Raw genomic sequence first — 15,107 nt, forward strand, 5'->3', positions numbered from 1 at the left:
AAGCTATCATTGTCTAGAAGGGAATCTGACCATTTCTGACCTACAGTAATGAATGCAGTACAGTTTCCACTAATTTGAGTGCTTACCCTTTTTTTCTTTTTACAGCTGGCTCTGTTGTGATATAACATTGTTCAGCCATTTTCAACACTTCTCTCCACATGGTATTAAAAATGGCTCATCCCTGTAATCGTTCAAAGTTTGAGTTAAGGCCTCAACTAAATCAACAGCTTTTGGAAGTTCAAGTGATGGAGATTGCAACATTTCAGATAGAAGTCTGGTAGCTCCAAAAACTTTACAGGATATAAAAATACAAGCAATAGGCTGTATATCTAACTGTGCATGAAGACCTCGCACCTCAACAAATCAATCCCTATAGTTGTCTTGGTATATCTCTTGCAGGACTTGTTTAATGGCAGGCAGTCAATTCATAGTATTATGCAGAGCATTGCACCTACATGCACAGAGAGTCTCACTTAGTCTATGATGCTCTCTTGGTGTTACTTCATACATCTCTCCCAGTACACTGAGCTGTTTTTAATGCACATAAGACCCAGATGTGAATACTTAGTCTTTCATCATTTTTTTTTTATTGTAATCATTCCATACAAATATATACATTTTTACAAAAAATAGGATTGAAAACAAATCGACCCCCACCCCTGAGAACGAGAGCATGGCCAACGGAGTAAAACTTAAAGCTTGTAAAAACAAATAAATTGATGAGTTTAACAGGCTGATAAAGATAAATGGAGAAGAAAAAGAAATGGGAAGAGAATATGCTTCCTCAGTGCTTTAAGAACTTATTCTAAAATATTATTGATTAGATCCTGCCAGGTTTTGAAAAAGTTCTGCACAGATCCTCTTAAGTGAGAATTAGATTTTTTCCAATTTCAAATAATATAAAACATCAGTTACCCACTAACTTAAAAGTGGGGAGTTAGGATTCTTCCAGTTTAGCGAAATAAGTCTGCATGCCAATAGTGTAGTAAAGGCAATCACAGTTTGTTTGTTGTTCTCCACTTTAAGCCCATCTGAAAGTACGCCAAACACAGCTGTTAATGGGTTAGGAGGGATTGTGACACTAAGGCTGTCTGAAAGGCACTTAAACACTTTTGTCCAGAATGATATTAATTTGGTGCAGGCCCAAAACATGTGACCCAGTGAGGCTGGAACTTGATTGCAGTGTTCCAAGGTTGGATCTTGCCCTGGAAACATCTTGGACAGTTTTAAGTGAGACAGATGTGCTCGAGATATAATTTTGAGTTGAATAATTGTATGCTTTGCGCATATGGAGCTCGAGTAAATTCTCTGCATTGCTACCTTCCACTTCTTTTCTGATATGTTGAGTGGGAGATCCTTTTCCCATTGTCCTCTTGGATCTTTGAAAGGGAGGGACTGTAAAATAATTATATATATTGCAGAAATGCTGTCTGAGTCCTCGAAACTGAACAATATTTTTTCCAGCATAGAGGAAGGTGGGCGATGAGGAATATCGGGCAGGTTCTGTTTAACAAAGTTTCTAATTTGAAGATAGTGAAAGAAATGTGTAGCTGGAAAGTTAAATTTGTATTGTAATTGTTCATAGGATGCAAAGATGTTGTCTACATAAAGATCTTTAAGTAATTTAATCCCAAATGTTTTCCAGATATTAAAAACTGCATATGTTTGCGAGGGTTGAAAAAGGTGGTTCACATGCAGAGGTGGCACAGATAAAAGATTCTCCATCTTAAAATGCTGTCTACAGTACATTGGTTCCATATTCTGAGTGCGTGAAGAACAATTGGGTTATTAGTATATCAGCGATAACTTGCATTAATAGGAGCACCAAGCAGGGCATTTAAAGAAGTACTGCATGTTTTGAAATAAAAAGAGAAGCTTAGGAAGGATATTCATCTTAACAACGTTAATTCTTCCAGCTAGAGATGAAGGGTCGACCATCTATGCAAGTCTTGCTTAATTTTTTCCATACAGATGGCGAAATTTTGTTGATAAAGAGCTTTATGTTTACTTGTGATATTTACCCCTAGGTAATTAAACTGATCTGCAGTGATAAAAGGGACGGTGTCCAATCTAATATTGGATGCGTGAGAGTTCACTGGGAACAGCATACTTTTATTCAAATTAATTCTGACACCAGAGATCTTTTGAAATTCTGTAAGTGCTGTTAAAACTGCAGGCACAATATTTTGTGGGCCTGATATATACAGTACCATATAATCTGCATATAGAGAAATTTTCTGTTGAAGTCCTTCTCTGATAATCCCCTTTATCTGATAAGCATTTCGACAGTGAACTGCCAGTGGTTCAATGGCAATTGCAAATAGCAGTGGTGACAAGGGACATCCTTGTGTGATACCACGTTCTAGTTTAAAGTAGTCAAAACAAATGTTAATTTGTTAATTAACAAACTGTTAATACAAACTGAAGCTTCTGGATTGGTATACAGTAGCTTGATCCATGCACAAATGTTCGGGCCAAACCCAAATTTCTCCTCTTCTTCTTTCGGCTACTCCCGCTAGGGGTTGCCACAGCGGATCATCTTGTTCCATATCTTTCTGTCCTCTGCATCTTGTTCTGTTACACCCATCACCTGCATATCCTCTCTCACCACATCCATAAACCTTCGCTTTGGCCTTCCTCTTTTCCTCTTCCCTGGCAGCTCTATCCTTAGCATCCTTCTAGATAGATAGATAGATAGATAGATACTTTATTAATCCCTAGGGGAAATTCACATAATCCAGCAGCAGTATACTGATACAAAGAAACAATATTAAATTAAATAGTAATAATAAAAATAAAAATAAAATTAATGTTAGCATTTACTCCCCCGGGTGGAATTGAAAAGTCGCATGGTGTGGGGGAGGAACGATCTCCTCAGTCTGTCAGTGGAGCAAGACAGTGACAAAAGTCTGTCACTGAAGCTACTCCTCTGCCTGGAGATGACACTGTTCAGTGGATGCAGTGGATTATTCATGATTGAATCTCTTCTCCCAATATACCCAGCATCTCTCCTCTGCACATGTCCAAACCAACGCAATCTCGCCTCTCTGACTTTGTCTCCCAACCGTCCAACTTGAGCTGACCCTCTAATGTACTCATTTCTAATCCTATCCATCCTCGTCACTCCCAGTGCAAATCTTAGCATCTTTAACTCTGCTACCTCCAGCTCTGTCTCCTGCTTTCTGGTCAGTGCCACCATCTCCAACCCATATAACATAGCTGGGCTCACTACCCTCCTGTAGACCTTCCCTTTCATTCTTGCTGATAATCGTCTGTCACAAATTACTCCTGGCACTCTTCTCCACCCATTTCACCCTGCCTGCAGTCTCTTTTTCACCTCTCTTCCACAATCCCCATTACCCTGTACTGTTGATCCCAAGTATTTAAACGCCAACTGTGGTGTTTTGGGTCCACAGCTCTCTCAGCAAAGGCCGTTTTTGTTAAATAAATAATCAACAACAACAACAACAACATTTATTTATATAGCACATTTTTATACAAACAGTAGCTAAAAGTGCTTTACATAATAAAGAATAGAAAAATAAAAGACACAATAAGAAAACAAAATAAATCAACATTAATTAACATCGAATAAGAGTAAGGTCCAATGGCCAGGGGGGACAGAAAAAACAAAAAAAAATCCAGACAGCTGGAGAAAAAAATAAAATCTGTAGGGATTCCAGACCATGAGACTGCCCAGTCCCCTCTGGGCATTCTACCTAACATAAATGAAACAGTCCTCTTTAGATTTAGGGTTCTCACGGAAGGGCTTGATGATGATGGTCACGTAGACTTCTGCCTTTTAATCCATCCAGCATTGTTGGAGCACAATGCACGCGTGCGCCTGTGTGTGTGTGCGTGCGTGTCTTTCTCTGTCACAGGCCTGCGTGTGTGTGTGCGTGTCTGTCCCCCATGCGGGCCTGCCTGTGTGTGTGTGAGTGTGTCTCTCTGTTTGTGCGTGTCTGTCCGTATATCTCGCGTGGGCCTGCTTGCCTGTTTGTGTGTGTGTGTGCGTGCGTGCGTGCGTGCGTGTCTGTCTGTCCGTCCGTCCGTCCGTCTGTCTCTCGCGCGTGCGTGCGTGTCTGTCCGTCTCTCGTGCGTGCGTGTGTGTCTGTCCGTCTCTCTCATGGGCCTGCCTGTGTGTGGGTGCGTGCGTGTCTGTCTGTCTCTCACGTGGGCCTGCATGCGTGCGCGCGCGTGTGTGTGTGTGTGTGCGTGCGTGCATGTCTGTCCATCTCTCGCGTGGGCCTGCCTCCCAGCGCGCGGGAGTGTGTGTGCATGCGTGTGTGTCTGTCCGTCTCTCGCATGGGCCTGCCTGCGCGTGTGTGTGTGTGTGTGTGTGTGTGTGTGCGTGCGTGCGTGTGTGTGTGTGTGTGTGTGTGTGTGTCTGTCCGTCTCTTGCGTGGGCCTGCATGCTTGCCCGAGCGTGTGAGTGAGTGAGTGACTGCCTGCCTGCCTGCCTGCCTGCCTGCCTGCCTCTCGCGCGTGAGTGTCTGTCTGTCTGTCTGTCTGTCTGTCTGTCTGTCTGTCTCTCGCGTGGGCCTGAGTGCGTGTCTGCCTGCCTGTCTTTCGTGCGTGCGTGCGTGCGTGCGTGCGTGCGTGTCTGTCCGTCTCTCGCGTGGGCCTGCCTGCCTGCCTGCGTGCGTGCGTGTCTGTCTGTCTGTCTCTCACGTGGGCCTGCATGCGTGCGTGCGCGTGTGTGTGTGTGCGTGCGTGCGTGCGCGTGTGTGTGTGTGCGTGCGTGCGTGCATGTCTGTCCATCTCTCGCGTGGGCCTGCCTCCCTGCGCATGTGTGTGTGTGTGTGCGTGCGTGCGTGTGTGTGTGTCTGTCCGTCTCTTGCGTGGGCCTGCATGCTTGCCTGCGCGCTCGTGTGTGTGTGTGTGAGTGAGTGAGTGCCTGCCTGCCTGCCTGCCTGCCTGCCTGCCTGCCTGCCTGCCTGTCTGTCTGTCTCTCACGTGGGCCTGAGTGCGTGTCTGCCTGCCTGTCTCTCGTGCGTGCGTGCGTGTCTGTCCGTCTCTCGCGTGGGCCTGCCTGCCTGCGTGCACGCGTGCGTGCCTGTCCGTCTCGTGCGTGCGTGCCTGTCTCTCGCGCGTGCGTGTGTGCGTGTCTGTCTATCTCTCGCGTAGGACTGCTTGCCTGCGCGCGCGCGCGCGTGTGTGTGTGTGTGTGTGCGTGTCTGTATGTCTGTCTCTTGGGCGGGCCTGCGTGTCTGTCTGTCGCGTGCACGCACCTGTGTGTTTCTCTCTCTGCACACACAGGGAATGCACAGGAAGAGACTGAACACGTGCTGTGTGGCCCCGCGCATGCGCACTTCACCAGAAGACACACACACACACACAGACACTGGACGTACACAAGGATTTTATTAAAGAGGATTTCATAAGCAGAATTTTAAAGTCAATCCTGAATGACACAGGTAACCAGTGTAGTGACATTAAAACTGGAGAAATGTGTTCGGATTTTCTTTTCCTAGTTAGGATTCTAGCAGCTGCATTCTGCACTAGTTGCAAACGATTTATGTCTTTCTTGGGTAGTCCTGAGAGGAGTGCGTTACAGTAATCTAGTCGACTGAAAACAATTACCCCTAAGCTTTTTACCTCTGTCTTGACTTTTAATCCTAATGTATCCAGTTTATTTCTAATAGCCTCATTGTTATGCCCAAATAACTCAATTTTAGTTTCATCAGTCCACAGCACCTTATTCCAAAATGAAGCTGGCTTGTCCAAATGTGCTTGAGCATACCTCAAGCGTCTCTGTTTGTGCTGTGGGCGGAGAAAAGACTTCCTCTACATCACTCTCGCATACAGCAACTTCTTGTGTAAAGTGCGCCGAATGGTTGAACGATGCACAGTGACTCCATCTGCTGCAAGATGATGTTGTAGGTCTTTGGTGCTGGTCTGTGGGTTGACTCTGACTGTTCTCACCATTCGTCTCTTCTGTCTATCCGAAATCTTTCTTGGTCTGCCACTTCGAGCCTTAACTTGAACTGAGCCTGTGGTCTTCCATTTCCTCAATATGTTCCTAACTGTGGAAACAGACAGCTTAAATCTCTGAGACAGCTTTCTGTATTCTTCCCCTAAACCATGATGGTGAACAATCTTTGTCTTCAGGTCATTTGAGAGTTATTTTGTGACCCCCATGTTGCTACTCTTCAGAGAAAGAGGAGGGAAACTTACAATTGACCCCCTTAAATACTCTTTCTTATTATAGGATTCACCTGTGTATGTAGGTCAGGGGTCACTGAGCTTACCAAGCCAATTTGAGTTCCAATAATTAGTTCTAAAAGTTTTGGAATCAATAAAATGACAACGGTTTGAATTTAAAATAGAGGATTGTTAAACACTTATTAGTACACAGTGATGATTTAGAAGAGCAGCATTGAAATTTAAAGCCCAATTCAAGTCCCTGTTCTGCACAATCCAATTGATTCTGTAGCTTGCTGTTTTCAGGTGAAGTAGCCAAAATATATGTGTATATACAATGTGTGTGTGTGTATGTATACATTATATTTATATATATATACTGCTCAAAAGAATTAAAGGAACACTTTTTAATCAGAGTATAGCATAAAGTCAGTGAAACTTATGGGATATTAATCTGGTCAGTTAAGTAGCAGAGGGGGTTGTTAATCAGTTTCAGCTGCTGTGGTGTTAATGAAATTAACAACAGATGCACTAGAGGGGCAACACTGAGATGACCCCAAAAACAGGAATGGTTTAACAGGTGGAGGCCACTGACATTTTTCCCTCCTCATCTTTTCTGACTGTTTCTTCACTAGTTGTTGCCATGTCTGATTATTGATACATTTTGTCAATTAGTAGTTATGTAATAAAAAGTTGATCACAAAAAATGCAATTTCATGTGGCAAATTAATATATACCAAGATTGTGACAAGATAACTTTGAACTGAAAAATATACTTATCCTTTAATCGTCCTCGGCTTTTTTAATAACATACTGTCAACAACAGGAGAAAAGAGTGTTCTGGCTTACCATTAAATGGAGTCTAACTTAATGAGCCATTGGAGACAAGGTTGGCTATCAAAGAAGAAGACAATTTGTTCTCAGCATGCAGCAAGGATTAATTTTTTTATGCCTATGAGAGATGTTGGGGCTTTCTCGATTTATTTGAGGTTACTTATTAAAACATTGCTTGAATTTCAATCCTGGTGCCCCCTCCCCACAACGTAACAAAAAATGGAAGAGATTTCAGAACAGGGATTACAAAGAGTGATATGCTTATTGACTATGCACATCTTGATTAAGGTTAAGTTCAGCTTTGTTATTCAAGGAAAGCCAAAACTGACTAGATATTTTTTATAGTTCAGGATTTTTTCTTTTATTATTTAGGAGTAGACAAATTGTAAATGCATATTGCAGTCTGCAGGGATACCAGCTTTCCAAACCTGGTATTCTAGTTATGCTTTCTGGTAGACCTGTTTTATATACTGAGTGAAGGTGTTCCCTGGAACTTTTTACAACAATGTTCATTTGCAAAGTTTTGTTGTGCGCAACTGCATAGTACTCTTTCTTCTACCATGATATAAACATAATCGGTATATTGCCAGAGAATATTTCAGTGAATAATGAACAATGGGCACTCATATATTTTAACAAAATATGTAAAAATATGTATTAATGCTCAAAGTTTGTTTTCAGATCCCACAAATTAGTTTTATTGCCAAAAACATAATTAATTTGTCTTTTCAGTGTAATTGGGAGGCACAGTATATCCTTTACAGTGTCATACACCTTTACATGACTACAGTCGGTGATCTATATATAAAGCTGCATTACAATTTGTTATGCCTAGACCATTAAGTGGGTTGTCATGTTAGTAAAAATGAGGTTTAGGCCTGAGAACGTGTATTCACACTCTGCAGTGTTTGGGCTTATAGTAAGGAGCATTTTCACAACCTTCATATACTAGAGAGGGAGGCATTATTTTCTGTTAGAAGCCCACAGTACATATCAGTTAATGGTGAGCATCTTATTTTTAATGAGATTCCCTTCATGCCCTTTCTGTGACTATAAGAGTCAAAAGCGGTTTGTAACGGAGTATAGCTCTGTTATTTCCGTAGGTTAATGTCCATTTCCTAATGCTGAACACTTGGAAAATTTGCGACAGGAGTATTGTTGAAGCATTCAAAACATCACATGTGATTAAATAGCTGCTGGATATTTATGATCATTTTCCCAGCTATAGCAACCCCTGTCAGTTGACAAAAGGTACCTGCTGCATAATTGTACTGTACATTTTGTTTCCATGCTGTACATTTCATGAAATCACTCAGCACTGTACCAGCAGTTGTTAGATCCCACTGACTGACTAGCATAGTAAGCAGTCTAATGGTACTATGCTTTTTTTTACCTTTTCAGTCTTAAAGTTAGTTTTGCCTGAAAACAAATAACCACGTTTATATGGGTTTTCTGGATGCTCTCTGCATTCAGCATGGTACATTCTTTCACTTGGTTGTGATGCTGTCTCCTTCCTGCAGTCATCCAAACTTTGCAGAATATCCTCCATATTTAATCAGCTGAAATAATTATTCCAGTGTATTTAAAAAGTCCATAACATCATCCATAAAAAAGTATACATTAATAAATACGTTATTATTATTGCAGTAAACAAGAGAATATAATTAACTTTTGCCCTTCTTTACCTCACTGCCCCATTTGCTTTAAAGCTAACACTATTGTTTCTCTTGTTTGCTTGTTAGACTTCCTGCACCATTTCGCTAAATTGCTTGCAATTTGATATGTGCATGTTAGACAGTGGTTACAGCATCCTGGAATAATATAAGCTGCTATATTTTAAAGCAACACTCAGATTGATACTCTGTAGTTGATGGTGTTATGTGAAACATGTAGCATTTTGTATTGTGTATCCAACAGCGGCATATGATCTCTTGGAATGTGTTCTTTTAGAACTGCAACCATACTTTTCAACCTAGATATACTGGTAGTATATCCCTTCCTAGTTTCCATGGTGGAGACATCAAGACAAGAAAATATGGTACAAAAGAAGGGGTATATTCAACTTGCTTTAAAATGCAGCCCCCTTCTAAAATTTTGTACATTAGAGAAGTCAAGATATTCAGTTGGCACATACTTCTTCCCTCCTCCTTGAACCGTCACCTTATCGTGGTGGAGGGGTTTGCGTGTCCCAATGATCCTAGGAGCTATGTTGTCCGGGGCTTTATGCCTGGTAGGCCACCAAGGCAAACTGGTCCTAGGTGAGGGATGAGACAAAGAGCGGTTCAACAAACCTCCAATGATGAGCGAAACCCTTTGGACGACGTTTTCCCTTGCCCGGACGCGGGTCACTGGGGCCCCCCTCTGGAGCCAGGCCTGGAGGTGGGGCTCGATGGCGAGCGCCTGGTGGCCGGGCCTGCACCCATGGGGCTCGGCCGGGCACAGCCTTAGAGGTAACGTGGGTCCTCCTCCCCATGGGCTCACCACCTATGGGAGGGGCCAAGGAGGTTGGGTGCAGTGTGAGTTGGGTGGTGGCCGAAGGCGGGGACCTTGGCGGTCTGATCCTCATGGATTGTCCATAACGAACACCATGTTCAAGCATAAGGGTGTTCATATGTGCACTTGGCACCAGGACACCCTAGGCCTCAGGTCGATGATCGACTTTGTGGTCGTGTCGTCGGACTTGCGGCCATATGTCTTGGACACTTTCGGGTGAAGAGAGGCGGAGCTGTCAACTGATCACCACCTGGTGGTGAGTTGGCCGATGGTGGGGAAGATGCGGTCAGACCTGGTAGGCCCAAGCGTGTTGTGAGGGTCTGCTGGGAACGGCTGGCAGAGTCCCCTGTCAGAAGTAGCTTCAACTCCCACCTCCGGCAGAACTTCAACCCGTCCCGAGGGAGGTGGGGACATTGAGTCGAATGGGCCATGTTCCGTGCCTCTATTGTTGAGGCGGCTGACGGAGCTGTGGCGCAAGGTGGTGGTGCCTGTCGTGGCGGCAATCCCGAACCCGTTGGTGGACACCGCGGTGAGGGATGCCGTCAAGCTGAAGAAGGAGTCCTATAGGACTTTTTGTCCTGTGGGTCTCTGGAGGCAGCTGATAGGTACCGGCAGGCCAAGCGGAGCGGCCGGTTGTTGCTGAGGCAAAACTTCGGGCATGGGAGGAGTTTGGAGGCCATGGAGAGCGACTTTGGACGGCTTCGAGGAGATTCTGGTCCACCGTCCGGCGTCTCAGGAGGGAAGCAGTGCAGTGTCAACACCGTATATGGTGGGGATGGTGCGCTGCTGACCTCGACTTCGGGGCGTTGTGGGTGGTGGGAGGAGTACTTGAAGACCTCCTCAATCCCACTAACATGCCTTCCAATGAGGAAGCAGAGCCTGGGGACTCTGAGGTGGGCTCTCCCATCTCTGGGACTGAAGTCACCGAGGTGGTCAAAAACTCCTTGGTGGCAGGGCCCGGGGTGGATGAGATCGCCGGAGTTCCTTAAGGCTCTGGATGTTGTAGGACTGTCTTGGTTGACCGTCTCTGCAACATCGCATGGACATCGGGACAGTGCCTCTGGATTGGCAGACCGGGGTGGTGGTCCCCTCTTTAAAAGGGGACGGAGGGTGTGTTCCAACTATAGAGGGATCACACTCCTCAGCCTCCCTGGAAAAGTCTATTAGGGGTTCTGGAGAGGAGGGTCCGTCGGATAGTGAACCTCGGATTCAGGAGGAACAGTGTGGTTTTAGTCCTGGTGGCGGAACAGTGGACCAGCTCTTCACCCTTAGCAGAGTCCTGGAGGGTGCATGGGAGTTTGCCCGACCGGTCTACATGTGTTTTGTGGACTTGGAAAGGCATTCACCGTGTCCCTCGGGGAATCCTGTGGGGGTGCTCGGGAGTATGGGGTACGGACCCCTGATAAGAGCTGTTAGGTCTCTGTACAACGGTGTCAGAGCTTGGTCCGCATTGCGGCAGTAAGTCGAGCCCGTTTCCAGTGAGAGTTGGACTCCGCCAGGGCTGCCCTTTGTCACCGATTCTGTTCATAACTTTTATGGACAGAATTTCTAAGCGCAACCAGGGTGTTGAAGGGGTCGGTTTGGTGGACTCAGGATTGGGTCACTGCTTTTGCAGATGATGTTGTCCTGTTTGCTTCATCAGGCCGTGATCTTCAGCTCTCTCTGGATCGGTTGCAGCTGAGTGTGAAGCGGCTGGGATGAGAATCAGCACCTCCAAATCCGAGCATGGTCCTCAGCGGAAAAGGGTGGAGTGCCCTCTCAGGGTTGGAGGAGAGATCCTGCCCCAAGTGGAGGAGTTCAAGTATCTCGGGGTCTTGTTCACGAGTGAGGGAAGAATGGAGTGTGAGATCGACAGGCGGATCGGGGCAGCATCCGCAGTGATGCGGGCTCTGCATCGGTCTGTCGTGGTGAAAAAGGAGCTGAGCCGTAAGGCAAAGCTCTCAATTTACCAGTCGATCTACGCTCCTACCCTCACCTATGGTCATGAGCTATGGGTAGTGACCGAAAGAACGAGATCGCGAATACAAGCGGCTGAAATGAGTTTCCTCCGCAGCGTGTCTGGGCTTTCCCTTAAAGATAGGGTGAGAAGCTCAGTCATCCGGGAGGGGCTCAGAGTAGAGCCACTGCTCCTCCACATCGAGAGGAGTCAGATGAGGTGGCTCGGGCATCTGATCAGGATGCCTCCTGGACGCCTCCCTGGTGAGGTGTTCCGGGCACGTCCAACGGGAGGAGGCCCGGGGAAGACCCAGGACAGCTGGAGGGACTATGTCTCCCGGCTGGCCTGGGAAGCATGGGATTCTCCGGAAGAGCTGGAAGAAGTGGCGGAGAGGGAAGTCTGGGCCTCTCTGCTTAAGCTGCTACCCCCGCGACCCAACCTCGGATAAGCGGAAGAGGATGGATGGATGGATGGATGGACATACTTCTTCCATCTGTACAAGAAGGTTCCTAGCTCAGTGAAGCTCTAGCAGGCTTTACACTCACACTTCCACCTGACTAATACTATGTACAGATTAGTTCTAGCAATATAGCATATTCAGTAAGTGATTTGCAGGTTCTGATGACCACTAGTATGTATGGATTAGGTTTCAGATCACATAGTTACTTTTCAGCTCTGGTTACATTAACTATGTTTTTCAAGGCAATGTGTCAATGCCACAGTCGCAAATATTATTCTGTTGTTTTGTTAATAGGAATGCAGCATTACTACTCATTGACTTTTATAACCCTGATACTGTCACCTATGGCCTCTTACTCAGTACTGGCTCTGTCTTTTTCAGTCTTTTTTTTCACAAGTACCAAAACAGTCAAGAGGCAGAAAGTTTAAATTGGTGCTGGGTGTAAAAAGTTGCAAAACTATAAGGTGGCAGGAAAGTACCTAGAATCTTCCTCTCATGCAAAAGAGTATGTAGTAGTGGAAGAACCTGAAAATATTGTTTCTCATTGGAGAAATGAGGAAACTGGCCATGTAAAACAACCCAAAGTAAACACGTTGCGCTCACATACTAGTCAGATTTCCTTATGCGTTTGATTTCTGAGTTTGTGTAGAGTTATTTTGGGTACAGATTCTTTAAACTAGTGCTGTCTTACATGAAATTAAAGTTACAATATATTAGTTTATTTTACACATTTCTTTAATGTTAGAAATTAAAATGAATAATTTCAAATCTTTCTACTCTACTTTGTGTTGTTGCCAGAGGACTCACCCGGCTGTAGCCAGATTTTACGTGGAGATGCCACTCATAATTCATTCGACCACTATGTGCTTATGCTAATTATAAAATTTAAACATTTTAAACATTTTGTATAAAAATAAAGATATATTATTTTTCCAAGTCAAAAAATGCCACTATGCCAATTGCCATTAAGTCTCCTTACTGCGAGGCAGCAGCTCTACCACTGTGCCACCGTGCTGCCGATTCCATCTCCAATTAGGAGTAATAACTGTCCCAATAGGCCAGTTCAATGGCTATTCTGGTCTTGTATAAATGAGTAAACAAAGTGTGATCACTTACTACTTTTGTTCTGCCAATGAAAACTGAGCAGATTTAGGATTTTAATTGGACCGGGAGATGGATTGTATGTTTAAATTCCAGAATAGAATCATAACCAGGAAGGCAAAATAAATGGTACAAGTCTATGGTTTTAAGAAGATGTTCAATTGCATTATATGAAAGCTGTGACCTGCAAAAAATGAGCAAAGGAGGACACCTAAGCAAAAGGTGTTACTATATTTCATTAGATGGGGAAAAAGTCTCAAATTTAATAAATTAACATATTGTCCTCTACACTTCTACTTACATTTCTGAATATATTTTTCAACTGTAAAGATCTGAGGTATCAGAACCTTTTTTAGAAGCATAGGAACTCTGGATGGGATGCCAGTCCACCACAGGCTATTGTTATGTGGGAATGCTTAAGCATACTGGACCAAGCAATTTGAACTCTCCTGCTAATATAATGTGCTGGAATACTTGAAGGCATGAACAGAATATCCAGGTTCCAAACAGACATCGATTCTGTCAAAACCCATGTCCTTACAGTTGTGAAATAATAGAAATATGTAATGTGGGTTCTTGCTGCTGGACACCATCTGAATAGTCATCTCTTAGTTAGTATTTATCAAAAAATTCTGTCAATTAAGCTTATTTTCACAGTCATTTGTTATGGCTGTGAGGAACCTCAATAGGAGCAATGTGATCAAGTCAGTAGAGTAAAAACGGACCTAATCAGTATTATCTCATTGAGAGACCTTGCAGTCACAATGCTGTAAAAAAGGTGTTGCCCTTTTCTTGATATCCTCTATATTTGTCATAATGAATTGATTTCAGATATTTAGGCAAAATGTAACATTGAATAAATGGAGTCAGAGTAAACATAAAATGGAACATTATTTCTAAATTGCAAGTTAATATTTGTAAGTAATAAAGTAATCCACCCTCTGTATTACCTGTATGAAAGAGTAATTGCCCTCTTAGAAATCACTCAAAGAGCTGACCAAACTTAATTGACAATTAGACCAGCAAGGCCCGACTGCCACCACCTCACCATATGTTGACCCTTACCTTAAGAATGAAGTAGTCACTGCAAGATTTCCAGAATAACACCAAGCCTCAATCATGGGAAATTCCAGAGGAGATGATGGAAAAAAGTTGGGAAAACTCACCAATCTGGCTACATCAGGCTATGGGGTTACAAATTAATTTCTGAGGCTATCGGGCTTCACTATACCACAGTGAGAGCCATTATCTCGAATGCAGAACATATAGACTAGTGGTGAATCTATATATAGGTTAGGCCATGTTGCCAAGATTACCCCAATGGCACATTTATAATTCATTCAAGAAGTTACAGAGTACCTCAGAAGAACATCCAAAGAACCACTGGCTTTTCTAGACTCGACCATGTCTCAGTTCAGACTTCATGATAAGAAACTGACCAGGTGATCATTAGTAAGGTGGAAGCCTATGCTAGTGCTCACCAGTGCTCATCTGTCACTTGCTAAGAAACACTTTGATCATCCCTAAGGCTTTTTGGAATTATATTTTGTGAGTCAAAAGCCGTCTTTGGACAATTCAGATCCCACTGTGTTTAGCATAAAGCTAATACAGCAGTCAACAGTAAGAACATCATGCCTATAATAAAACATTGAGGTGGTAGTATGATTGTGTGGGGATGCTTTGTCACCTTAAGACTTGGAAGACTACCATTATTGAAGGAACCATGAATTCTGGTTGCGAGAATAAAAGAGAGGTTGTTAGGGTTTATGGTGCTATCAAATATTGAGGGCTAGTTGGGTTGACTAAGCTCAGAGAGAAACTCTGCAATGTAAAGAAAGACTGAATTAAAAAGAATGAGCAACAGTAAATGAAGAGAGAAAATACTGTATGTTTAAAATGTATAATGTAGAAAGGCAAAAGATTATTTTAAGATGCTTTTCAGCTGCAAACAACAGACTATGAGGGATAGCTGGGTTATATTATTCAAATAAGAATACTTGTCATGCTTCTTTCTTTAGTTAATTTTTATATAATATAAGTCACTTGCATCTTGAATTGAGTTCTTCTGAAACCTGTCTGTCAGTGAAGGGTTCACATACTGCAGTAGGCACAATACTGCATTTGTTTAATTACTGCTGT

The 15,107-nt window shown here is 43.7% G+C and overlaps 1 protein-coding gene across 16 annotated transcripts in view; it reads left to right on the forward strand.

The window, feature by feature from the left end:
* Positions 1-15,107, forward strand: part of LOC120531014 (tumor necrosis factor receptor superfamily member 14-like) — a 174,282-nt gene that overhangs the window by 57,507 nt on the left and 101,668 nt on the right. The window lies entirely within an intron of this gene.

The sequence above is a fragment of the Polypterus senegalus genome, chromosome 6 (genome assembly GCF_016835505.1).
Source record: "Polypterus senegalus isolate Bchr_013 chromosome 6, ASM1683550v1, whole genome shotgun sequence".
NCBI classification, from domain to species: Eukaryota; Metazoa; Chordata; class Cladistia; order Polypteriformes; family Polypteridae; genus Polypterus; species Polypterus senegalus.